The 23,655-nt window shown below is 45.4% G+C and overlaps 2 non-coding genes and 3 pseudogenes across 2 annotated transcripts; 3 read left to right on the top strand and 2 right to left on the bottom strand.

Annotated features, from left to right (window-relative positions):
* Positions 1-4,203: 4,203 nt before the first annotated feature.
* LOC112440588 (small nucleolar RNA SNORA26) lies at positions 4,204-4,325 on the bottom strand. Its single transcript, XR_003028616.1, has one exon. It is a non-coding gene; the product is annotated as a small nucleolar RNA SNORA26 (small nucleolar RNA).
* A 6,433-nt stretch (positions 4,326-10,758) lies between these two features.
* On the top strand, positions 10,759-11,730 carry LOC106635015 (large ribosomal subunit protein eL42-like; annotated as a pseudogene).
* Positions 11,731-17,963: 6,233 nt separating this feature from the next.
* Positions 17,964-18,071, bottom strand: LOC112440611 (small nucleolar RNA U13). The gene has a single exon (XR_003028635.2). It is a non-coding gene; the product is annotated as a small nucleolar RNA U13 (small nucleolar RNA).
* A 2,839-nt stretch (positions 18,072-20,910) lies between these two features.
* Positions 20,911-21,029, top strand: LOC112440515 (5S ribosomal RNA; annotated as a pseudogene).
* Positions 21,030-21,416: 387 nt separating this feature from the next.
* On the top strand, positions 21,417-23,415 carry LOC106635014 (small ribosomal subunit protein uS10-like; annotated as a pseudogene).
* Positions 23,416-23,655: the final 240 nt, after the last annotated feature.

Here is a 23,655-nt window from a genome sequence, read left to right as displayed (position 1 = left end):
CACTTTGGGAGGCCAAGGTGGGTGGATCACAAGGTCAACAGATCAAGACCATCCTGGCCGACATGGTGAAAGCCCGTCTCAACTAAAAATACAAAAATTAGCTGGGCGTGGTGGCACACACCTGTAGTCCCAGCTACTTGGGAGGCTGAGGCAGGAGAATCGCCTGAATCCAGGAAGCAGAGGTTGCAGTGAAGCCAAGATAGTGCCACTGCACTCTAGCCTGGGTGACAGAGTGAGACTCTGTCTCAAAAAAAAAAAAAAAAACCAAAAAAAAAAAAAAAAAAAAATACACATGAGATATCATCTCACCCCAGTTAAAATGGCTGTCATCCAAAAAACAGACAATAACACATGCTGACAAGGATCGAAGATGTGGTGAAAAGGGAACCCTCATACACTGTTGGTGGGAAGGTAAATTAGTACAGCCACTATGGAGAACAGTATGGAGGTTCCTCAACAAACTAAAAATAGAGCTACCACATGATCCAGCAATTCCATTGCTAGGTATACACCTGTGTATTACTCTGTTTTCACACTGCTGATAAAGACATACCCCAGACTGGGAAGAAAAAAGGTTTAATTGGACTTACAGTTCCACATGGCTGGGGAGGCCTCAGAATCATAGTTGGAGGCGAAAGGCACTTCTTACATGGTGGCGGCAAGAGAAAATGAGGAAGAAGCAAAAGCGGAAACCCTTCATAAACCCATCAGATCTCGTGAGACTTATTCACTATCATGAGAATAGCATGGGAAAGACTGGCCCCCGTGGTTCAATTACCTCCCCCTGGGTCCCTCCCACAAGACATGGGAATCCTGGGAGATACAATTCAAGTTCAGATCTGGCTGGGGAAACAGCCAAACCATATCAACCCCAAAGAAAGGAAATCAATGTATCAAAGAGATATCTGCACTCTCATGTTTATCACAGCACTATTCACAATAGCTAAGGTTTGGAAGCAACCTAAGCCTCCATCAACCGACAAATGAATAAAGAAAATGTGGTACATGTACACAATGGACATGTACTCAGCCAAAAAAAGAATTAAATTCTGTCATTTGTGACACAGATGGAACTGGAGGACATTACATTAAGTGAAATCAGGCACAGAAAGACCAATTGCACATGTCTCACTCATATGTGAGAACTAAAATTTAAAACTCATGGGGATAGAGAATAGAATGATGGTTACCAGAGGCTGGGAAGGGTAGTGGTAGGTGTGGGGGTGGAGTGAGGATGGTTAATGGGGGCAAAAATATAGTTAGATAGAATAAGATCTAGCACAACAGGTGACTACACTAAACAATAATTTATTGTGTTTATACACACACACAAACACACACACACACGTATTTTGAGATGGAATCTTGCACTGTCGCCCAGGCTGGAGTACAATGGTGCCATCTTAGCTCAATTCAACCTCTGCCTCCTGGGTTCAAGTGATTCTCCTGCGTTCAAGTGATTCTCCTGCCTCAGTCTCCCAAGTAGCTGGGATTACAGGTGCCTGCCACCATGCGCAACTAATTTTTTTTGTATTTTTAGTAGAGACAGGGTTTCACCGTGTTGGTCAGGCTGGCCTCAAACTCCTGACCTCAGGTGATCCGCCTGCCTAGGCCTCCCGAAGTGCTGGGATGACAGGCATAAGCAACCGTGCCCAGCCCTATTGTATATTTTTAAATAGATAAAAGAGTATAATTTTCCATGTTCCTAACACAAAGAAATGATAAATGCTCAAGGTGATGGATACCCCACTTACCCAGACGTGATTATTACACATGGTCTACCTTTATTATCACATGCGCCCATGAACATATATACCTATTATGTACCCATAAAAATTAAAAACTAGGCCGGGTGTGGTGGCTCACAACCGTAATCTCAGCACTGTAGGAGGCCAAGGCGGGAAGACTGCATGAAGCCAGGAGTTCCAGACCAGCCTGGGCAATAGAGGGAGATGCTGTCTCCACAAAAAATAAAAAATTAGCCAGGAATGGTGGCGTGCACCTGTAGCCCCAGGAACTCAGGAGGCTGAGGCAGGAGGATCACTTGGACCCAGGAATTCAAGGCTGCAGTGAGCCATGATCACTCCACTGTACTTCAGCCTGGGCAACACAGCCAGACTCTGTTTCTAAAAATAAAAGACCGAACAACTAAAATAATTAAAATGTCTTTTCAGTTTGTTTGTTTTTTGGGGGGACGGAGTCTCTCTCTGTCACCCAGGCTGGAGTGCAGTGTGCAGTGGTGCAATCTCCGTTCACTGCAACCTCCGCCTCCCAGGTTCAAGTGATTCTCCTGCCTCAGCCACCTGAGTAGCCGGGATTACAGGTGCCTGACACCACACCCAGCCAATTTTTTGTATTTTTAGTAGAGATGGGGGTCTCACCATGTTGGTCAGGCTGGTCTTGAACTCCTGACCTCAGGTATCTGCCCACCTTGGCCTCCCAAAGTGCTGGGATTCCAGGCGTGAGCCACTGCACCCGGCCTTTTCAGTTTGTTTGAATCAGGATGAAATCAAGGTCACCCTGAACTTAGTTGTGATTGCATGATGAGGTCGTCATTTGTCCTACACAATTTTACAGTCTAAATGTGGCAGATTATATCCTCAGTGCTTTTGTTGTTGTTGTTGTTGAGACAGAGACTCGCTCTGTCGCCCAGGCTAGAGTGCACTGGCACGATCTTAACTCACTGCAACCTCCGCCTCCCGGGTTCAAGAGATCCTCGTGCCTCAGTTTCCCAAGTAGCTGGTATTACAGGCACCCGCCACCACGCCCAGCTAATTTTTGTATTTTTAGTAGAGACAGAGTTTCACCATGTTGGCCGGGCTGGTCTTGAACTCCTGACCTCAAGTGATCCACCTGCCTTGGCCTCTCAAAGTGCTGGGATTACAGTCATGAGCCACCGTGCCTGGCCGCCTCACAGTGTTCTTTTATGTGCTCCTTTAGCCCCCATATTTTCTATAAACTAGTAGAAAAATTTAGACCATTCATGAGAGTTAGGTTTTTTTTGTTTTGTTTTGTTTTTGTTTTTCAAGAATACCTTGGGCTGGGCGCGGTGGCTCACACCTGTAATTCTGCCACTTTGGGAGGCCGAGGTGAGAGGATCACTTGAGCCCTAGAGTTCAAAACCAACCTGGGGAATAAGACAAAACCCAATCTCTACACAAAATACAAAAAATTAGCCGGGCCTGGTGCCACGCACCTGTGGTCCCAGCTACTCAGAAGGCTGAGGTGAGAGAATCGCTTGAGCCTGGGAGGCTGAGATTGCTGTGAGCCAAGATCGTGCCACTGCACTCCAGCCTGGATGACAGAGCGACAAAGAAATACAAAGAACAAACAAATAAAAAACCCAAGAATACTTTATAGGTGGTGCTGTGAACTTGCTTTTGCTTTTTATTCAGGAGGCACAAAATCACTATCCAATAATGTTAGAACTGATCAAAGAGTTCAAATGTTGTCAGCCTGACCCATCTATTCTAAAGTTCCCTATTAATAACATTTCACCCAATAATTTTAGCAGATATTGATAATCAGTGGCTAGAATGATTTTGTTAGGGTTTACTAAATGATAGCATTCTAATGTTTTCATTCCTTTGGCATATATTAGCTATAGTTCTTCTATAGAGAAGAATTCCCCCGTCATGTTTGCAAAGGCAGGATAAATACTTGATTCCTTCCCCTTATTGACATCAAATTAATGAGTTGCTTCCTTAAGCACCTTTAACTATGAAAATATTTTTGGAATATCATTATGAACTCATGGATTTTTCTATGTTTGATGTGTTTCAATCTTTGCAGTCCTACTTTCTAAAGCTAAAGTTATCCCAAGTTTAACCAATGATAGCCTTTCCCACTGGGCATGATGCCTCGTGCCTGTAACCCCAGCACTTTGGGAGGCTGAGGTGGGCAGATCACTTGAGGCCAGTAGTTTGAGACCAGGCTGGGCAACAGGACAAAAGCCCCCCTCTACTAAAAATACAAAAAAATTAGCAGGGCGTGGTGGCGTGCGTGCCTGTAGTTCCATCTTACTCGAGAGGCCGAGACAGAAGAATCACTTGAACCCGGGAAGCGGAGGTTGCAGTGAGCCAAGATCATGCCACTGCACTCCAGCCTGGACAACAGAGTGAGACTCTGTCTCAAAATTAATAATAATAATAAAATAATAGCCTTTTCAAATTTGTTGTTAGGATCCCTGCTCCTTTTTTTTCCAGCTGTGACTCCAGACAGGATCCAAAGAGAAGTTTTACAATCTCTTCTTTGGGTTTTAAGGAGACTGGCTTCACCCTTCTGTGTTAGCCTCTTAAAGCATTGCATCAGCCTTAAAGGGGTGCAGGAAAGGGTCATGTGCCCTTCTGAGTTGCCCTACTAGTCTTTGACATTCTTCTGTCCCGTGCTTGGAATAATTGTTTTCCAAGGTGCCATGTTCCTTTCAGTAGAACTTTGAATTACGGTGTTCCTTACTAACAGATTGTCATTGCTTCTTGTCCAGCTTATTATGTTTAAGGAGACAGTGAACCTGTATTAAATTCAGTCTGGTATCAGTATCCTACAAATGTAAATACATCCTTGCCCATCTTAAACTTCTTCCTTCCTGCCCCAAACGAACCAGAGTCTAAAATATGCTTTTGATGTCTTTACTTCCATTATTGCCTCACTCTCTCCAACCTTCAGCCTCATCCCCTCTGTGGGTGAATCAGAGATGCCCACCACTGCCTCCCAGTCCCCTATCTTATCTCCTCAACTGTACTGAAGGAGGTATTATTATTGCTCCATTTTATAGATGGAGAAACTGAGGTCTAGGAAGTTCACATATATGCTAAAAGAGTCAATAGTGTACTGAGCTAAAAGGGTTAATAGGGTACTTGGGACAGCAAGAATGACCTTTCTGACTCATTTTGAACCTTCCACAATGCTGAACACAGAGTATGTCCTCGCTAAGGTTGCAACTGAATTATCACCATGCCACATACTTGGTGGTGACGTGCCTTCTCCGCTCTTCATCAATCCCTCATCCAGGCACTTTTTCTCCCGCACCAAAGAAGCTTCATCCCACAACCAATTCATAGAACCGGAATAAAATAAAACTCTGATTGGTTCTGTTCCGAAGAAGCCACGCTTTAAGGAAGAAAAATCGTGCCTGGAAGAGCTGTCAGCTTCATTACGGGCCCTGCAGCCAGCCACGTGGGAGAGCAGTCGAATCCTGGAGAAGGAGCGGGTTAATGACCAAAACCCCTCCCATGGCACACCTGAGCCCCCCCCCACACACGTGGTGTTCTCAGAAGCCACACGATGGGGGAAATCTTTTCTCAGTTCCTTAATATTTCAGAAACAATATGCCACTAGCGATTTCTCATCTTTTCTAATTCTCTGAGGAAGATTATTTCAGAGAACCAAATAAGAGGTCCATATAGTAGGGCAGAGTGAGCTCAAGAAAAACCCTCTGCATACCCAGATGGTTGTGGATGCCGTCTCAGCAGTGGGGAGACCTCAGGAGAAGTGGGTAAAAACACTACAGGTCCTCCACATGGGAGGCGTGGACCCCAGAGACGAGCTTCAGAACTAACCCCCATTCGTGCTTCTTCGTTGAGTTTATACTCACATGCTTTGCCCATTGGCTATCTTGGTCTGTCTTTGTTCTGTAGTTGAAGTAGTTGAAGTCTTTACACGCTGAGAATATTATATCAGCCTAGCCAGGGCGTTTGGGGTTCTTAGGGTTGAATAAACTACCCAAATTAGCTTAAGAGGGAACTTGGCCGGGCACGGTGGCTCATGCCTGTAATCCTAGCACTTTGGGAAGCCGAGGCAGGTGGATCACCTGAGGCCAGAAGTTTGAGACCAGCCTGGCCAACATGGTGAAACCCTGTCTCTACTAAAAATACAAAAATTAGCTGGGCGTGATGGTGAGGGGCCTGTAATCCCAGCTACTAGAGAGGCTGAGGCAGGAGAATCACTTGAACATGAGAGATGGAGGTGGCAGGGAACTGAGATCCTGCCACTACACTCCAGCCTGGGTGACAGAGTAAGACTGCCAAAAAAAAAAAAAGAAAAAGAAAGGAAGGAAGGAAGGAAGGAAGGAAGGAGAAAAGAGGGAACTCATTGACTCCATAACTGGAAGCCCAAGAGTAGATCTACACTCAGGTGCAACAGGATCCAGGGACCCTAACAATAACTCAAACCTTTCTCTCCATTTACCTTTCACCTTCCCTCATCTCTGTTTGCCTTGATGCCATCCTTCTGCAGTTAGCTTTTCCTTCTGTAGCCAGAATCATCGGCAACCACAGGACACCTCAGTCCTTCAAGCTTTGTCAACCCAAAGGTAAGGTCCATTCTTCTTGAGCTCCAAAGCCAAAAGGAGACTCTTCTTAGGGAAAGGGGATGCTGAACAACCCAAAACAGCAGATGCTCAGTACACTATTAACCCTTTTAGCATATATGTGAACTTCCTAGACCTCAGTTTCTCCATCTATAAAATGGAACAATAATACCTACAAGTAGTCGCTAGATAATGCATGTAAAATGCTTAGCACCATTCCCAGCACATAATAACCCCTATATTCATGCTGGCTCTTGTTATTATTTTTATCATTATATGCCTTTCCTAGATGGGTCATCTTTTAATTCTACTTATCATATCTCCCACTGAGTAGAACTTAAAGTTTTTTCTGTGACCAAACCTAAAAATATTTTCTTTATGGCTTCTGGATGATGTCTTGTATAGGAGAGACTTCCCCACACCAACATTACAAAAACATCCTCTTACATCTCCTTCTAGTATTTTTGTAGTTTTATTTATTTATTTATTTGAGATGGGGTCTCACTCTGCCGCCCAGGCTGAAGTACAGTGGCGCGATCACAGCTCACTGCAGCCTTGCCCTCCCCAAGCTCAGGTGATCCTCCCACCTCAGTTTTTGTATTTCTAGTAGAGACAGTTTCATCATGTTGCACAGGCTGGTCTCGAACTCCTGGGCTCAAGCTATATATATATATATATATATATCTGGCTCTGGCTCTTCTCCCACAAGCTATTATTCCAAAACCATTTTTTTGTTTCATTTTTGTTTTTTGTTTTTTTGAGACAGAGTCTTGCTCTGTAGCCCAGGTTGGTGCAGTGGCGTGATATCGGCTTACTGCAACCTCCACCTCCCAGGTCCCAGTTCAGGCAGTTCTCCTGCCTCAGCCTCCCGAATAGCTGGGATTACAGGCACGCACCACCATGGCCAGCTAATTTTTGTATTTTTAGTAGAGATGGGGTTTCACCATGTTGGCCAGGCTGGTCTTGAACTCCTAACCTCGTGATCTGCCTGCCTCGGCCTCCCAAAGCACTGGTATTACAGGCGTGAGCCACTGTGCCCAGCCTCCAAATAAACTTTTAAATCAGCTTATAAAGATACAATTTTAAATGAGTTGTATTTCATCTTAAAATCGGATTCAATTTATGGATCAGTTTGGAAAGAATTAGCATCTTCATAAGAATGAGCTTCCCTGACTAGGAAGCAATGCAGAGCTCCATTGATTCAGACATTCTTCATGTTCCTGAGTTTTAGAGAATAAACATAACAAGGAAAATAAACATAACACATTCACTCTTATTCCTAGTCCTAAATATTTTATGGTTTTGGTGGGCTTTTGTTTTGCTATTAAATAAAATTTTATTGCCATTAAGTTTTCTAATTTATCGTTATTGCCTTATTATTACTATTTTTTTTGAGACAGAGTCTCATTCTCCCAAAATGCTGGGATTAGAGGCGTGAGCCACTGCGCCCAGCCTGCCAATGCTATTAATATATTGTGTTTTACTCATAACTGGTTATCCTGTTGTGCTCTTTTTATATGAACAATTTTCCGTTTTTAGTTGAATTATTCTGTTTTCTTTTCTTCTGTCATCCAGGCTGGAGTGCAGTGGCATGATCAAGGCTCACTGCAGCCTTGACCTCCTGGGCTCAAGTGATCCTCCCACCTCAACCTCCCGAGTAGCTGGGACTACAGGCATACGTCACCACACCCAGTTAATTGTGTGTGTGTGTGTGTGTGTGTGTGTGTGTGTGTGTGTGTAGACAGTGTCTAACTGTGTTGCCCAGGCTGGTCTCAAACTCCTAGGCTCAAGTGGTCAGCCCGCTAGGCCTCCCAAAGTGCTGGGATTACGGATGTGAGCCACTGCACCTGGCTAGTTGATTCTTACGATTTCATAAATAACCAGTTGTATCATCTGTAAGCAGTAAGTTTGTCATTTCTTTTTATAAACTTAGTTTGCTTTCCTTATTTCTCGCAGCGGCTAGGGCCTACAGTAAGATACTGACTAGTAGTAGTGCTATGCAGCATCCTCGTCCCATTCTTGACTTTAAGGAGAATGGCTTGTGTTTTCACCTTTAAGTGTGGTTGCTGCTTACTTCTTTATCAAAGTGAAGAAGTTTCCCTATATTCCTTTTTTTTTTTTTTTTTTTTTTTTTTTTTTTTGAGATGGAGTCTTGCTCTGTCATCCAGGCTGGAGTGCAGTGGCTCAATCTTGGCTCATTGCAACCTCTGCCTCCTGGGTTCAAGTGATTCTCCTGGCTCAGCCTCCCGAGTAGCTGGGATTACAGGTGCCGGCCACCATGCCTGGCTAATTTTTGTATTTTTAGTAGAGATGGGCGTTTCACAATATTGTCAGGCTGGTCTCGAACTCCTGACCTCAGGTGGTCCACCCGCCTTGGCCTCCTAAAATGCTGGGATTACAGGCGTGAGCCACTGCACCTGGTCCCTTATATTCCTAGGTTACTAAGAATTTTTTAGGACTGATTGTTGCATCTATTGAAATAATTTTTTCTACGCTTATCTATTAATATAGTAAACTGCATTTGTAGTAGATTTCACACTTTTATGTCTCCCTACCTATTAATTGTTAATTGATTACTGGATTTGATTTGCTAATACATTATCTGGCATTTTAAATCAATGTTTATAATTTTCTTTTTAGTGTATCTTTGCCCAATTTTGCTATCAAGGTTATGCTAACCTTGTAGAATGAATTGAAATTCTTTCCACTTTTTCTTCTATTCTCTGGAGCAATTGAATAACAAAAAAAGTGTGTTACCTATAACTTTTTGGAAGTTTCGATAGAATTTACCTATTAAACATGAAATTTGCTTGGAATATTTTGGGGAATAAATCTGACTATATTTCAATTTTTTCTTTTTTTCTTTTTTTTATTTTTTGAGATGAAGTCTCACTCTTGTTCCCCAGGCTGGAGTGCAATTGCACGATCTCGGCTCACTGCAACCTCTGCCTCCTGGGTTCAAGCAATTCTCCTGCCTCAGCCTCCCGAGTAGTTGGGATTACAGGCGCCCACCACCATGCCCAGCTAATTTTTTTATTTTTAGTAGAGACAGGGTTTCACCATGTTGGCCAGGCTGCTCTCAAACTCCTGACCTCGTGATCCGCCTGCCCCAGCCTCCCAAAGTGCTGGGATTACAGGCATGAACCACCGCGCCTGGCCACTCAATTTTTTCTATTTTTGATTAATTTATGTTTTCCAAACAAAATTGTTTCAAACTATCATCTGTATTTTCAAATGTATTATTAAACTTACAATTTCTTTTCCTTATTTACTTGATCTTTTAATTTTTTTTAAAGAATTTCATGTCTCTAGTTGTCATTGCCTTGTCAAATTCTATTATTTCCAGTAGGGTTTACCTTATTATTTTAAAGCTATATTGCTCAATTCATAAAGAATTATATCTTAATTAATATCTTTTATTAATATAAATATCTATTTTAGTCCCATTAATGCTTTTTGTTGTATCTATTCCAAGTCCTGCTTTCTTTACTTTTCCTTCTCTTTGTCCATCCTATATTTTCAAACCTGCTGTGAAATTTCTGTTTTGGATGTACTTCACGTAAAAAGCATAACTTTTTAAACGCAATGTAGGTTTCTTTGTATTTTAACAGAACTTGGTCTATTTAACTGTTTTATTTAGCCTATTTAAATTTTTAATGCTCCTCGATATGGCTGGTGTAATTTTTAATATCTTCATGTTTTCTATTTAGATACATGTCTTGTAAAAAGCTTATAACTTTTTAATGCAATCTGAGATTGTTTGTACTTTAATAGAACTTAATCTATTTAAAATTTTAATGATCCTTGATATGGCTGGTCTAATTTTTAATATCCTCATATTCTCTGTTTATCTTGCTTTTTATGGTTTGGCTTTTTTCCCCCTTCTGTGTTTTGCTGCTTTGATCTGATTTTCTTTATTCCTTTCCCCCTCAATTTAGCAATTCCACTCCATCTTGCTATTCTACTGACTATATTAGTTTGACTTATTTTTTGTAGCTGCCCAGAAAACTCTGTTTACCAATCAAGTACTTAACAAATTATCTTGCTGAAAATGATAACTACAATAGCAATGACATCCACAAAACGATTGAAACCTTCTAAATCTGCTTCATTTCTCTGGCATCATCTAAAGTAGAATTGAAAGCTCATAGTTTCAAAATTCTCCAAGTTAACGTTCCCCTCTCGATTCTCTTGCTGCCCACTCACTTGAACTCTGCCGTCTTGCTTAACCTTTCTTCCCACGCACTGCCCACAACATTCCATATTTGCATGCTTTTCTTTGAAATGAAATTCTCTCATTATCCATCTTATCACCTAGGTCACTCCAAAGCTGAGACAGTCTCTATCCACTCAGATTTAAAGGTAGAAAACAGAAAAGTGGACTCAAAAATTCATTCATTCTACTATGGCATTTGAGATTAAGAAAAAAAAAAAATTGCCTTCTGTGCCAATAGCGACCTGCAAATATGGTGAATGTTCCTAAAACCCACAGGACTTGTTTTTTTTTTTTTTTTTTTTTGAGAGAGTCTCGCTCTGTTTTGTTTGTTTGCTTGCTTGTTTTTTGAGACAGGGTCTCACTCTGTCACCCAGGCTGGAGTGCAGTGGTGAGATCTAAGCTCACTGCAATGTCCACCTCCTGGGTTCAAGCGATTCTTCTGCCTCGGCCTCCTGAGGGGCTGAGATTGCAGGCACCCAACACCGCGCCTGCCTAATTTTTGTATTTTTAGTAGAGACGGGGTTTCACCATGTTGCCAGGCTGGTCTCAAACTCCTGACCTCAAATGATCTGCCCACCTCGGCCTCCCAACGTGCTGGGATTACAGGCGTGAGCCACCATGCCTGGCCAACCCGCGGGACTTTCTGTAAGAAGTGTGGCAAACACCATCCCCACAAAGTGACACAGTACAAGAAGGACAAGGATTCTCTGTATGCCCAGGGTGAGTGGGTTATGACAGGAAGCCGAGCGGCTATAATGGGCAGACTAAGCCGATTTTCTGGAAAAAGGCTAAAATTACAAAGAAGATTGTGCTAAGGCTTGAGTGCATTGAGCCCAACTGCAGATCTAAGAGAATGCTGGCTATTAAAAGATGCAAGCATTTTGAACTGGGAGGAGGTAAGAAGAGAAAGGGCCAAGTGATCCAGTTCTAAGTGTCATCTTTTGTTTTATTATGAAGACATAATAAAATCTTGAGTTTATGTTCAAAAAAGAAAAAGGAAAAAATTCATTCAACTAATATTGAACTTACTGAGCACGTACTATGGCCGGATACTGTTCTTGGTAGTGGGGGTATAACAGTGAACAAGATGGGAGTAGGGAGAGTACACAGATAATAGCAAGTACATCAACACACAATTACATAATCTAATGTCAGGTGGTGACAGGTGCTAGGAGGAAAAATAAAGAAGAGAGAGGTGACAGGTGGTGAAGAGGGTACTGTTTTAGATGCGGTGGTGAGGGAAGGCATATCTGAGGAGGGAACATTCAAGCAAAGCCCAGATATTTGCAAGGCCCTTGGATGGGAGGGGACTGGCCTGCTCAAGGAGCAGCAGGGACTCGAGGAGCAACAGGGAGGGCTGGGAGGCAAATTCAGGGGGAGTCAGAGGCCAGGGCTGGGACTATCTGGGAGACCGTAGTAAAGATTTTGATTTTGATTTTTAATTTAATAAAAGTCATTGGAAGTCATTGGAAAGTTTTGTCCTGGGCAGTGCCATTCCCTGACTCATGCTCTGGAAAGATCACTCTGGCTGCTGTGCGTAGAGTTGGTTGCCAGGGCCTAAGTGGACACAGAAGAGCCAGTTAGGAGACAACTTCTGCAGAGAAGACGCGCGGCCTTGGTGGCTTAGACAGGCGGCCCCGGCGTGGGGGGGAGAAGTGGCGGGATACGGCAGACACACGTTTCATGTTAGGCTGATGGCGTGGAGGTACAATGGGAGAGAAAGAATTAGGGATGACTACAAAGGCTTTTACCCCAGTAAAAGGAGGATAGCATTTACTCAAGAAAAAAAAGGGGCAAGAAAAGCTGGCTGCATGAAAACTGAGTTGCCGCGTGCGTGGTTTGCATCTGCCCAAAGAGGGTGGTGACAGGAAAAGTCACAAAAGGCAGTGTGAAGGCATCTTCCGTTAGTGCACGACTAGCAACAGCAAGCTCACTCAGGTAAACGTGAGGAAAACTAGAGAACCAGTCCCCAACCAACTCTGATTAGTTCCTGGGAGCTGGCCAGTAAATGAGGCTCTGCTACTCAAGACTAAGTTTGTGGTTTTCCTATGGCTTCTCTTAAAAATCAGTTTTATATGGGCCGCGTGTGGTGGCTCACACCTGTAATCCCAGCACTTTGGGAGGCTGAGGTGGGCAGATCATGAGGTCAGGAGTTCGAGGCCAGACTGAGCAACATGGTGAAACGCCATCTCTACTAAAAATACAAAAACAATTAGCCGGGCGTGGTGGTGCGCACCTGTAATCCCAGCTACTCAGGAGACTGAGGCAGGAGAATCGCTTGAACCCGGGAGGCAGAGGTTGTAGTGAGCTGAGATCATGCCACTGCACTCCAGCCTGGGTGACAGAGTGAGACTCTGTCTCAAAAAACAATAATAATAATTTTTATGTCCTTTGAATCAGCGTCTAACCGTACCACATTATTTTTTGTCTTAAAATTCCCCTCTTAGTAATGCAATTTTCCTTGGAGGTCAGTTAAAACTCATATGCTATCATATGCCTTGCAGCAGCTGCTGGACTCCCAGATGTCACGTGCCCACTCAGGACCTTCAGTCCAGGCTCCTATTTGCCCTCCCTTTTGGTAGTTTATCACAAACAAATATCCTCAAAATATTCTATTGCTGTCAAATCTAACAAAATTATTGATATAGCCAGCTTTGGGACTGTCACTTTCCAAAGACAATAAATCACTTACAATGTCATGGTCTAAATAAAACAGATTGGTTACTCACCGCATACACATAAATCTAAGTTGGCCAGGCAGAGTGGCTCACGCCTATAATCCCACCACTTTGGGGGGCCAAGGTGGGCGGATCACTTGAGGCCAGGAATTCGAGACCAGCCTGCCCAACATGGCAAAACCCTGCCTTTACTAAAAATACAAAAAACGTTAGCTGGGTGTGGTGGTGCACATCTGTAGTCCCAGCTACTTGGGAGGCTAAGGCACGAAATCGCCTGAACCCAGGAGCGGGAGGTTGCAATGAGCCGAGAATGCGCCACTGCACTCCAGCCTGGGCAACAGAGAGAGAGTCTGTCTCAAAATAAATGAACACATAAATAAATAAATCTAATATTGATTCCTTCAGGTTTCACTTAATGAGCCATGCAAGAGGATCATATTTTAAATGAATTGTAATGTGAGTTATTCACATGGTTTTAAAAATACGCTCTTGTTACATACAAACAATCTGCGTAGGACGCGTCTCCTTTTGCCTGGACAAGATATAAGCTGTTAACTTTGGGATTCGCAGAAGAACTCTTTGGCACAAGGCAGAGGCCACTCGTTATTACCGAACTAAAGGGTTTCCAAAGGCCAGCCGCAGGTAGGCGGTGTGCAGTACCATAAACTGCCCTAGTTAAAAGTTTGTATAAATTAATAGGAAAAACACTAAAACTCAAGAGAAAAATGGGCCCAGTGTGTAAACAGGTAATTCCAAGAAAGTACACAAGTAACTTTAAAAACCATTAAGAGTGGTCAGCCGGGCCGAGCATGGTGGCTCATGCCCGTAATCTCAGCCCTTTGAGAGGCTGAGGTGGGAGGATTGCTTGAGCTTGAGCCCAGGAGTTCAAGATCAGCAAACATGGTGAAACTCTGTCTCTACAAAAAATACAAAAATTAGCCGGGCATGGTGGTACACGCCTGTAGTCCTAGCTACTTGGGAGGCTGAGGCAGGAGAATTGCTTGACCCTAGGAGGTCAAGGCTGCAGTGAGCCATGATTGTGCCACTGCACTCCTGCTTGGGTGACAGAGCGAGACCCTGTCTCAAAAAAACCAAAATAAAATATAAATAAAATACAAATGGTCAGCCAAAGTGATAATCCAGAAATGTAAACTAAAACAATACGAAACAGCATTTTAGGCATTCTAATTAAAGACAATAATAATAATTTTGGGGAGAGTAGAATTCAATTTTCATACACAGTGGCAGGGGAGTAAATCAGTACAAATGTGAAAAGCACTTTGGAAATCCTTAAAATCCAAACCATTTGATCTAGAAATTCCCCTGCTGGGAATCTATTTTAAGGAAACTTTTAAGCAATAGAAAATTTTGTATTAAAAAAGACCATCAAGTTATTTCTAATAGCAAATATAACTGAAGACAACTTTACTACTTAACAATAGGAAACTGGATAAAGAAGTTACTTACAGTCCTGTGTATCCATATAATCAAATATGACGCTGCCATTTAAAGTGACGTCTCTGAGCCATTTTGCTTTTGACAAACTCTTTCAAAACTTAGCTCTCCAACTTTCCGACATCTACCTAACACCTAGATTTCCTGTCTCTAGATGTACCGTGATAAGTTCAGACTTTCTCCTGCTGCAGACATTTAGGTTACTTCCAAGGTTTTTTCCCTTTTAAACAGCACTCAAGCAAGCATTTATGTGAATATTCAGATGTACACTAAAGACCAAGAAACATCTTGAAAGACAGTTTCGCTGGGCACGGTGGCTCACGCCTGTAATCCCAGCACTTTGGGAGGCCAAGGCGGGCGGATCACGAGATCAGGAGTTCGAGACCAGCCTGGTCAACATAATGAAACCCCGTCTCTACTAAAAATACAAAAATTAGCCAGGCATGGCGGTATGTGCCTGTAGTCCCAGCTACTCGGGAGGCTGAGGCAGGAGAATTGCTTGAACCCGGGAGGCAGAGGTTGCAGTGAGCCGAGATCATGCCACTGCACTCCAGCTTGGGCGACAGACTCAGACTTTGTCTCAAAAAAAAAAAAACAAGGCCGGGCGCGGTGGCTCACGCCTGTAATCCCAGCACTTTGGGAGGCTGAGGCGGGCGGATCACGAGGTCAGGAGATCGAGACCATCCTGGCTAACACGGTGAAACCCCAATCTCTACTAAAAATACAAAAAATTAGCCAGGCGTGGTAGCGGGCGCCTGTAGTCCCAGCTACTCGGGAGGCTGAGGCAGGAGAATGGCGTGAACCCGGGAGGCGGAGCTTGCAGTGAGCCGAGATCGCGCCACTGCACTCCAGCCTGGGCGACATAGCGAGACTCCGTCTCAAAAAAAAAAAAAAAAAAAAAAAAGCCGGGCGCATTGGCTCACGCCTGTAATCCCAGCACTTTGTGAGGCTGAGGCAGGCGGATCACGAGGTCAAGAAATGGAGACCGTGCTGGCTAACATGGTGAAACCCCACCTCTACTAAAAATACAAAAATTAGCTGGGCGTGGTGGTGTGTGCCTGTAATAATCCCAGCTACTCGGGAAGCTGAGGCAGGAGAATGGCTTGAACCCGGGAGGCAGAAGTTGCAGTGGGCCAAGATCGCGCCACTGCACTCCAGCCTGGTGACAGAGTGAGACTCCATCTCAAAAAAACAAAAACAAAACAAAAGAAAGACACCTTCAGAGCAATTCTGGTCTGGGGACCTTGTTGAGAGTGGCTGGGTCCCCAGGCCAGTCCCACAAGCCCACTGAGAGCTGCAGCTGCACAGGTCTTTCCAGAACTGGAAGCAATATTCACAGCCACACTCATTATCACAACTCCCAGGACTTCAAGTTTGTATCAAAATTTTCATGTTTATCTTCCCTAAAGTCTCCATAAACAAATCCAGAAACTGCTCAGGGACAAACTTATTTGCTCCTGGAAAGAGAAATCCCTCCCAGGCAAGTGCAGGCAGGCCTGCCACAGGGGACCAGGAGCTAACGGAAGTTTTGTCCAGGAGTAACGAACGCCCACGTCTAGTTGAAGATGCAAAGGAAAACAGACAGACAAACATGATTACCCAGCGTGGGCCCTGGGCAGGACACCACAGTGACTGCCTCATAGCCACCTACATACTTTTTGGTTGGTTTGTTTCTTGTTGTGGCCAATTGTTCTGCCCCACCCTCCACCACTGTCACTAATTCAAACCAGGAGGGCCACGGAGGGAGGTGACAGCGGAGAGGGAGTAGGCTGGGTTTGGTTGTGTTCTTTTTTTGTTTTGAGACAGAGTCTCACCCTGTGTCCAGGCTAGAGTGTAGTGGCGCCATCTCGGCTCACTGCAACCTCTGCCTCCTGGGTTCAAGCAATTCTCCCGTCTCACCCTCCCAAGTAGCTGGGATTATAGGCACGCTCCATCATGCCCAGTTAATTTTTGTATTTTTAGTAGAGACGAGGTTTTGCCATGTGGCCAGGATGGTCTCGAAATCCTGACCTCAAATAATCCACCGGCCTGGGCCTCCCAAAGTGCTGGGATTACAGGTGTGAGCCACCGCACCCAGCCAGTTTTATTTTGTTCTGTTTTGATAGCAGAACTCCCTGTTACAACAGGAGCCTAAAGCAGCAATCTATTAGTTAGACTCTGGGGGCAAGTAATAACCACCAGCTCAGTGAAAGACAGCCTAGAATCCATTCACCGGCTTGGAGGCAGGAGGTGGGGTAAGAGTTTAGCATGAGGACAGCTGGCTCCTTCTCGCATGTGACAGTCTTGTGAGCCTATTATGGGGTCTTCAAGCTCCATCAGGCAGAAGTGGGGCAGCTTCTGCTGGAAGGGGCACTCTGTGGGTTGGGGATACAGCAAGCTCCAGGTCATCCAGATCTCTCCGCATGGCCCCATCCAAGCCACAGGACCCTGTGGAGTCCTCCTTATGGGAGTCCTACTGTTCACAAAATAGTGCATAGCCTGTCACAGACTGTAAACAGTACCCAGTGGCCAAAGCTGCATAGACCGGCAGCCGCACACTGCCATTGTTGGAGATTCCCATTCAGAAGAGTCAGAAATTCCCCAGTTCTTTGAAAACATCTTAAGCCAAACCTTAAGACTTATTATCTCCAGTGTTGTTGTTGTTGTTGTTGTTGTTGTTGTTTTCTGAGACGGAGTTTTGCTCTTGTCACCCAGGCTGGAGTGCAATGGCACAATCTTGGTTCACTGCAACCTCCACCTCCTAGGTTCAAGTGATTCTCCTGCTTCAGCCTCCCAAGTAGCTGGGATTACAGGCACCCGCCACTACACCTGGCTAACTTTGTATTTTAAGTAGAGACGGGGTTTCACCACGTTGGTCAGGCTGGTCTCCAGCTCCTGACCTCAGGTGATCTACCTGCCTCAGCTTCCCAAATTGCTGGGATTACAGGTGTGAGCCAACATGCCTGGCCAATTTTTTTTTTTTTTTTTTTTTCCTGAGACAGAGTCTCACTATGTCGCCCTGGAGTGCAGTGGTCTGATCCTGCCTCACTACAACCTCCGCCTCCTGGGGTTCAAGTGATTCTCCTGCCTCAGCCACCTGAGTAGCTGGGATTCCAGGCACCCGCCACCACATCCAGGTAATTTTTATATTTTTAGTAGAGACAGGGTTTCACCATGTTGTCCAGGCTGGTCTCAAACTCCTCACCTCAAGTGATCTGCCTGCCTCGGCCTCCCAAAGTGCTGGGATTACAGGTGTGAGCCACCACAACTGGCATCCAGTGTAGTTATTTATTTATTTATTTATTTATTTATTTATTTATTTATCCAAGGTCAGGTCCAGGGTAATGTGCCAACATCGTAACAAGGTTCAGAGGGTGGCACATCCCACACGTGCACGTGAACACCCAGTCATCGTGCTCGGGAACTACAGGGGCCTCCAGTGTATCTAAATGCAGCCAAACAACCCGCCAAGTTTAACCTTCTTGTTTCCATCCCATTCCATGGCTGTCCCCTTTCATTCCGCACAAAGCCTTGCCTCCAATGGATGTGACAATCCAGGTCACGACCAAGTCCTCACTGAAGTAACACTTTCGCCCCTGGTGCCCACCCTTCTACACAAAATGCATTCTCTCTGTGTTCAGACCCACTCATTTCAGATAATAAACTTCATATCCCGCTTTTCCTGAAGGTCTGTTGCTTGGGACCACTCCTGGTACCAATGTGTAAGGGTCAGGATTTTTAGTTACCAAAAACAAAACTCAGAACAGAATTCACTATGGCTAATTTAAGCAGAAAAAGACAGACACACAAAAGATTTGCTAAAGATCTCAGGTTGGCCGGGCGCGGTGGCTCATGCCTGTAATCCCAGCACTTTGGGAGGCCAAGGCGGGTGGATCACGAGGTCAGGAGATTGAGACCATCCTGACTAACATGGTGAAACCCCGTCTCTACTAAATGTACAAAAAATTAGCCGGGCGTGATGGCGGGCGCCTGTAGTCCCAGCTACTTGGGAGGCTGAGGCAGGAGAATGGTGTGAACCCGGGAGATGGAGCTTGCAGTGAGCCGAGATCACTGCACTCCAGCCTGGGCAACAGAGCGAGACTCCGTCTCAAAAAAAAAAAAAAAAAAAAAAGACCTCAGGTAACTCACAAGCTCAACCCCCCTTGAGAGGGGTCGGAAGAAAGGCGTTGAGGCTGAGCTTCCTGCGGCAACTCTCAGGACCATGGCCACAGCCACAGCCACAGCCTATCCCGAGACCTGAACCCGGGGGCGTGACTTTCCTGCAAGCATAGCTGAACCCAACATGGGCCCTCAGGGACTCACTCTTGCCACTGCTGCTGCCCCCAGCAGCCAGGTGTCACCACCACCAGCAGTACCAGCGGAGCAGGATCTCTGCACACAGCCTCTCCCGTCAACCGGTCCCTGTCACGCCGAAGCTTAACACAGGTGCATCCGAGGGGTGTGAGCTGGGAAGCGTGTCCATGTCTCCTGGCAGAGAGGCTAGGAGTCTCTAGGAGTCTGAGTTCACACTTCTTTTTTTTTTCCAGAAGGTGTCTTGCTCTGTCACCCAGGCTGGAGTGCAGTGGCACAATCTCGGCTCACTGCAACCTCTGCCTCCTGGTTTCAAGTGATTCTCCTGCCTCAGCCTCCCAAGTAGCTAGGATTACAGGCATGCACCACCATGCCCAGCTAATGTTTGTATTTTTAGTAGGACGGGGTTTCACGATGCTGGCCAGGCTGGTCACGAACTCCTGATCTCAAGTGATCATCCTGCCTTGGCCTCCCAAAGTGCTGGGATTACAGGCGTGAGCCACTGCACCCAGCCGTGAATTCACACTTCTTGGTAGGGAAGGCAGAGTTCATAATATGGAAATTTAACTGGAGAAAGGTACCCAGAGGGTGATGGGAAACCTCAGTGGGACAAAGGCCCACTCACATGATGGAGCTGAAATGGTCATGTTAGCCTATTGGGTCTAGTTGTGGTCAGGTCTTGTCATTCCTCAGAAGACAGCATGTGGGAAGGGGGTACCTCAGGGTTTCTGCGTCTCCCCAGCAGTGCATTGTGAGAGTTCTGTGTCTGAGACAATTCATCTGTACCTGAGAAATCTTACCTAGCACATCTTAAAGTCCCAGAGTTCTAATACCGTATATTTCTTTTCATGTAAATCCATGATACTGCAGCCGGGCGCGGTGGCTCAAGCTTGTAATCATAGCACTTTGGGAGGTCGAGCCAGGTGGGTGGATCACCTGAGGTCAGGAGTTCAAGACGAGCCTGGCCAACATGGCGAAACCCCGTCTCTACTAAAAATACAAAAATTAGCCAGGCATGGTGGTGCATGCCTGTAATCCCAGCTACTTGGGAGGCTGAAGCAGGAGAATTGCTTGAACCCAGGAGGCGGAGGTTGCAGTGAGCTGAGATTGCACCACTGCACCCCAGCCTAGGCAACATGAGACTCTGTCTCAAAAAAAAAAAAAAAAAATCCATAATATTGCAATTGTGATTGGAAGAAACATTATCCTAGCCAGGCACAGTGGCTCACACTGGTAATCCCAGCACTGCGGGAGGCTGAGGCAGGTGGATCATTTGAGCTCAGAAATTCAAGACCAGCCTGGGCAACATGGCAAAACCCCATCTCCACAAAAATTACAACAAAAAATCAGCTGAATATGGTGGCACGCACCTGTAGTCCTAGCTACTCAGAAGGCTGAGGTGGGAGGATCAACTGAACCAGGAGGTTGAGGCTGCAGTGAGCGGTGATTGCACCACGACACTCCAGCCTACACAACAGAGGGAGACCCTGTCTCAAAAAAAGAGAAGAAGAAAGAAAGAAGCATCAACCCACTATTTGCACTGGTCACTGTCCCTGGAACTGTCCAAAGCAGGCCCTGACCTTCCCTGTAGGAGTTTGAGTAACAGCAATAGTTCCTAGCTAGGAACACTTGGGAAATATGTAAATATGTAAGGCAGCCGGGCGCGGTGGCTCATGCCTGTAAGCCCAGCACTTTGGGAGGCCAAGGCGGGTGGATCATTTGAGGTCAGGAGTCCAAGACCAGCCTGACCAACATGGTGAAGCCCCGTCTCTACTAAAAATACAAAAATTAGCTGGGTGTGGTGGTGGGCACCTGTAATCCCAGCTACTCAGGAGGCTGAGGCAGGAGAATCGCTTGAACCTGGGAGGCAGAAGTTTCAGTGAGCTGAGATCGCGCCACTGCACTCCAGCCTGTGTGATGGAATAAGACTCCATCTCAAAAAAAAAAAAAAAAAAAAAAAAATCATCTCCCGCCATACCACCCTGAATGCACCCGATCTAGTCTGATCTGGGAAGCTAAGCAGGGTCAGGTCTGGTTAGTACGTGGATGGGAGACTGCCTGGGAATACTGGGTGCTGTAGGTGTGGCCTGGCACGGTGGCTCACGCCTGTAAATCCCAGCACTTTGGGAGGCCAAGGCGGGTGAATCACCTGAGGTCAGGAGTTTGAGACCAGCCTGGCCAACATGGTGAAACCCTGTCTCTACTAAAAATACAAAATTTAGCCGGGCGTCGTGGCAGGCACCTGTAATCCCAGCTATTCTGAAAGAAAAAAAAAGAAAAAGAAAAGAAAAGTAAGGCAAATGAACCAGTCCATCATTAGCATCACCTTCCCGGAGCATTTAGTCACGGGAGTTTCTGTTGATGGGGCATCAGAGGTCATGATAACGATGGGAGGAACAACCTGGAACACTGAGCCAGGCCGTTTTCCTAGAGACCCACAGCCGGGATTCCACATGTAGGTGTACGACAAATGCGCCAACATGACATTAGAGTTTCTGGGAAGCATGAAAGGGATGAGAGAGATGAATGCATGAACTCACAGAGGCAAGGGACATCCAATGGCAGGGGTCAGTTTGGTGATGATCCAGAGCCACTGAGCAGCCACTGAGAAACCTTCACCGGAGAAGAGTGGAAAACTAAACCTCCAGATCCCCGTCCAAGCAACCATACCCTAAAATCGCTCCGGGCTCTCTCAGTACACTCACAGATTACCAGTGACATGAATGTTAATATTTTATGGCCCTAACTTGCACTTCTAAAAGTTCTAATTAATCTCACTAGATAAAAGCTGGCAAGCATGCTGGTACAAAGGAGAATCGCACCCTCCTCGCAATGTCTGTGTGCCAACTCATCTGGGATCCTGCAATGATTTGCCCTGTCTCGGCTCCATAAAGGGGCCAGTAATTAGCATTTGGAAGCTAAGCCACACTTCCCCACTGGCTGCCATTTGCTGATTGTTAATTAATTAACTGATTGATTAGCAGCTTCCTGTAGCACTGGCTAGTAAAGGCCCCTTCAAGGAGTTCTCCCCAGTTCTCCTCTCTCCCCACCTCCTCACACCCTGGCAGGAGAAGGATTTCCATAACACCCTTGAAAGCAGGGCTACATCTTGGACGTTGTTTCTGTAGCTTGCACGGCGCCTCGCACACAGAAAATATTTACAGAGTAAAGGGATGGAAGATTGGTGGATAGATTGATAGACATGAAAATGTATGATATACTTCCTATTGTTCTCTCACGTTATAAAATTTTTTTCTGAACTTTAGATCAGAAGAGAACTTAAATATTATCCAACCTAATTTCATTTTAAGGATAAGGAAACAGGCCAGGTAGGTGGCTCATGCCCGTAGTCTCAGCACTTTGAGAGGCCAAGGCAGGTGGATCACTTGAGGCCAGGAGTTGGAGACCAGCCTGGTCAACAATGGCGAAACTCTGTCTCTACTAAAAATACAAAAAAAAACTAGCCAGGCGTGGTGGCGGGCACCTGTAATCCCAGCTACTCGGGAGGCTGAGACAGCAGAATTGCTTGAACTCAGGAGGCAGAGGTTGCAGTAAGCTGAGATCATGCCACTGCACTCCAGCCTGGGTGACAGAGCAAGACTCTGTCTCAAAAAATAAATAAAGAGGGAAAAAAATATAAGGAAACAGGCCCACAAAGGTTCAAAGGATGTATACATATGCTCAGCTACTAAGAACATAGACTAGGCCGGGCGCCGTGGTTCATGCCTATAATCCCAACACTTTGGGAGGCCAAAACAGGCAGATCACCTGAAGTCAGGAGTTTGAGACCAGCCTGGCCAACATGGCGAGACAAAAATACAAAAATTAGCTGGGTGTGGTGGCGTGTGCCTGTAATCCCAGCTACTTGGGAGGCTGAGGCAAGAGAATTGCTTAAACCCAGGAGGCGGAGGTTGCAGTGAGCCGAGATGGCACCACTGCACTCCAGCCTGGGCAACAGAACAAGACTCTGTCACAAAAAGAAAAAAATTCACTCTTTGAGGAGGATGCAGTCGTAGGTGGTGAGGAGCTCGGATCCACCCGCTCCCGCTCCTCACTCACTGCTGTTTACTCTTGCCCAGGAACAAGTTGGTCAGGAAGCCACGCAGGAGCCAAGGCTTTTAAAGATACTGTAAAATCACCCGTGGAGCTGAGGTGGCAATTCACCGAATTCGAACCACTCTAACGAGCCGCAAGGTAAAATCCCTGGAGAAGGTGTGTGCCCACTTGATCAGAGGGACAAAAGAAAAGAATCTCAAAGTGAAAGGACCAACTGGAATGCCTACCAAGACTTTGAGAACCACTACAAGAGAAACTCCTTTTGGTGAAGGTTCTAAGACATGGAATCGTTTCCAGATGAGAATCCACAAGCAACTCACTAACTCGCGCAGTCCTTCTGAGATTGCTAAGCAGATGACTCCATCGGTATTGAGCCAGGAGTTGAGGTGGAAGTCATCATTGCAGATGCTTAAGTCGACTGTCTTAATAAATTGATTATCAGTTGTTAAAAAAATTAAATTAAAATCAGCTTATTCAGGTTTCCTAGAAGATTACATGGATGACAAAATTTAATCTATGGCCCAAATGAGGGAATTGGAGTTAGGAACATCTATTTTTGCTTTCCATGTTATTTGATTATCTGAAATGTATACAGAAGATGTTCCTGTCCTTTTTTTTGGGGGGGGGGGATGGGGTCTTGCTCTGTCACCCAG

The sequence above is a fragment of the Pan paniscus genome, chromosome 6 (genome assembly GCF_029289425.2).
Source record: "Pan paniscus chromosome 6, NHGRI_mPanPan1-v2.0_pri, whole genome shotgun sequence".
Lineage (NCBI taxonomy): Eukaryota > Metazoa > Chordata > Mammalia > Primates > Hominidae > Pan > Pan paniscus.
This window is presented reverse-complemented; position numbering and strand designations above follow the sequence as displayed.